This window comes from Bubalus kerabau, chromosome 10 (assembly GCF_029407905.1).
Source record: "Bubalus kerabau isolate K-KA32 ecotype Philippines breed swamp buffalo chromosome 10, PCC_UOA_SB_1v2, whole genome shotgun sequence".
Lineage (NCBI taxonomy): Eukaryota > Metazoa > Chordata > Mammalia > Artiodactyla > Bovidae > Bubalus > Bubalus kerabau.
The window spans coordinates 91,558,149-91,561,785 of NC_073633.1; positions in this window are offsets into that span (position 1 = coordinate 91,558,149).

Here is a 3,637-nt window from a genome sequence, read left to right on the forward strand (position 1 = left end):
GTCCTTGAGTTTTCTGAGTGTAACTCTTATTACCGTACTGATAAGGAAATAAGTTTTGGGTCCGACTCCCAGAATTCCTGAAGGAAATATACAAATAAGGCTCCTTAACTCTCTCATTGCACATAGGAGGCCCTGCCAGCCACGGAAGAACCTTCATAGTCCTCATGTACTATTCCTGTTGTTCAGTGTACTTTAAAAAAATAAACTAATTTATTTTCGGCTGCCCTGAGTCTTTGTTGCTGAACAAAGGCCACTCTCTAGTTGTGGTGTGCAGGCTTCTCACTGTGGTGGCTTCTCTTATTGCGGAGCACAGGCTCTAGAGGGTGGGCTCAGTAGTTGTGGTGCTCGGGCTTAGTTGCCCTGTGGCATGTGGAATCTCCCCGGACAAGGGATCAAACCCATGTCCTCTGCATTGGCAGGCAGGTTCTATACCACTGGACCACCAGGGAAGTCCCTCAATGTGCTTTTGAAACACAAGGATGCTGTGAAGATAAGGATGTTCCCATTCTTCCTTGTCTGCCTGGAAGTGTAGAGAGAACTCTGCATCTTGGTTTGGGGGTCATGTGTACTGATCCCCACCTGTCGTCATTTCATGGCTGTGAAGAAATGTGTCACAGTGGAGGAGTGCCATGCCAGTCTCCTGTCCCTCTTCTCCCTCTAGGGTGGTCCTCATGGGCTGTGGGAACATCAGCTTCTAGTTCCCCTCCTTCAAGTTTGGTCTTTCTCCACTGTCCAGGCAGTTCCTGAAAAGGCTGCATAAACCAAATGAGTGATTACTTCAAGACTTGAAATAGCTTTTTTCCTGTCCCAGATATGACACAGTCACTTCCCCAATAGAGCCATCACTCCAAGAGGAACAGGATGTCCTTGTCACCGAGCCAAGAGGGTCACGTGATCAGACAGTCAGGGGCCTCTTGGGATCTCATTTCTCTTTAAGCAATTGGCCAGGACTTGTCCACAAAAGCCTCTCTGTGACAGACCCTGGCAAGCCATTCGGAACCTATCCTCTTATAGAGTTTCAGGCCTGAGTATTTCTCTAGGGAATAAAATAAGTGTTTGATGAATGAACACTAGAAGGATAACAGGGGAGAATTCCTGAGGAGGATCTGTGGTGACCACATGGAAATAAAGCCGGCGTGCTTGTGTTTCTGCAGTAGAAGAATTGGGGACTCCCCATAAACCAGCATTCTTGTTCCCTGTGGTACCCTTCAAGGAGACCATAAAGTTTGGACAGGAGGCCGAACTTCCTCACTGGGGAGTTCTTGGTCTGGTCTGGAGCCGGCTGGAGTGGAGTGTGGGGAACAGAGTGAGGAAGGGGTTGTCTTAAAATTCAGGATCAGGCAGAGGAGAAAAGGCATTTATGAAGGTTGGCCTCCAACCCTAACCTCAGCTCCAGACCCCCAAACCTCACAGACACATGGTCAAGTTAATTGGGAAGTCACCAGGCACTCCAGGGGAAACTATGATTTAGGCAGCTGTGTAAGAACAAGGGTGAGGGAGCTGAAAAAGGTCTTCCAGAGGCCCCAGAAGGGGAAAATGAGCTGAGTCAGAAGCCAACAAGAGGAACCCGAGCTAGAGGAACTTGGTCTGTAGATTCAGAGGCAGCCTCATACTGGGGGAAAGATTTGGGTTTTTGCTTTTATTTTTTTAAATCTTGAATTTCTGGTGCCATAAAAATATTTGAGAGAGCCAAAAGTGATTTTACCTTTGTTTAGTGAAAGCTTCCAATCAACTAAAAGTCACCTTTGGGGTGAATGAGAGAATCTCCAATCAGACTAGGATAAACATACAGAATCCAAGCCAATTTTCCCCAAGGCCACCTGGTCTTGCTGGTCAACCTGCCTCCTCCCTCCAAGAGCGGAATAGTAGATAATTCCAGCAGTTCCAGGGCTTTTTGACCTCTAGAAGAAATGGGGCTGGCCATCAGCCAGGAGAGGTCACGTAACTTCCATTATTGCCTGGAAAGTGGGAAAGTCACTGGGCCACGCCCATCAGAGTGCACAGTTGCAGAACACAGAGTTCACTCTAGCTGGTCTAAGCAGGAAGGAGTTTATCTGGGGACAGCGGGAAGCCGGTGGAATCATCAGAAGGGCTGGAGGAGCAGGTTCTCAGCTGAGCCTCTGGGAACAGCTCCTGGATTGCAGCTTGCAGGGTTGGGTTTGCAGAGAGAAGCTGCCACTGCCAGCCAGGCTTGTCTCTGCTGCAGGCAGGGCGTGGCCATGCGCCTCCACTCCCAGAAACCTGCCACCATGTGGGCCCCCAAAATATACGCCTGCACTCCTCCTGTGTCCTCAGCTGATTTCCAAACCAAAGTCTCTTGCAGGTGCATCTAAGTGACAAAATCTAAGCCAAATATCTATTCCCAGGAAGGTGAGAAATGTCTGCACACACACACACACACACACTCAACATGAATATCCTAATATGTGGCTCTATCATGCAAAGCCTTTTGAAAAGTCAGAAAAGGCAGATATCTGCTAACTGGGGTCTGTGAGTTGTCGCTTGGGGTGCTCAGGAAATGGTCGTGCCTTGCTGTGTGGGGAAGGGACAGATTCCCTGGTGGGCCTTCTTCGGCAGCAATCTGGTCTGTTGGTCTCAGGCAAAACAGAGAAGTAAGAAGTACTTGCCTTCTGGGCTCTTCATACGACCAACCCAAACTGTCATCACCATTTATTTAGTTTTAAGACACTTTCAAAAAGAGATTTGAGTCAACCTGGGTGTTGTTTTGCATACTGCAGTACTAGTCCATTCTGGGCATTGTGAAAGACACAGTTACACACAAGGCTTCTGGTCTTGATGGGGAGCCAGGAAAACGTACTCGCACCATTGTTACGGAAATAACCACGTTATGAAAACCACCACCTGAGTGAGGCAGAGCTGTAGTTTGGGCTGGTCAGTACAGCTTTTTGGAGGAGATGGGAGTGGAGCTGGTCCTGGAACAATGGGTAGGGTTTAAATAGGCAGTCCTGGAGGATGGGAGTGAGGTGAGTGATGCTCAGAGGGGATGGGGTATATGTATATGAAGGAAATCTAGGGATTTCCTTGACTGTCCAGTGGTTAGGATTCTGAGCTTCCGCTACAGGGGGCTTGGGTTTGATCCCTGACCAGGGAACTAAGATCCTGCATGCCTCATGGTGTGGCCAAAAAGTTAAAAAATAAAAAAGATCCAGTCAGTTACAAGTCTGGAGGCAGTGCAGAACGTGAGTAGAAGAACTGAAGGAAGTAACAATAGATACTTGAATTGGGCCATGTTTTAGAGAATCTTGATTACCCCATGCATTAGTCAGGACTATTTTAGTTTTAAGTGATAGAAATATAACTCGAGGTAACTTAAGATAAAAGGGAATGTATTGTTCCATCTAATTAAAAAGTCCAAGGACATGAGTTTGAGACATGGCTAGATCCAAATATTTAGATAATCTCATCAGGACTCTGTTTCTCAGCTCTGGGTTCATCTGTATTGCTTTCATTTTCCAGCAGGCTTTCTCCTTTTGGTGGTCCCTGGCAACCCCAGGCTTACATCATCTCAGTTTAGAAATCTCTTGCCCAATATTTCTAGCAGAATTCTCAGGGATGAGGTTTGTTGACTGGCTCAGCCCAGGTCATGAGCAATCCCTCCCCATCCCTACTAGAACTA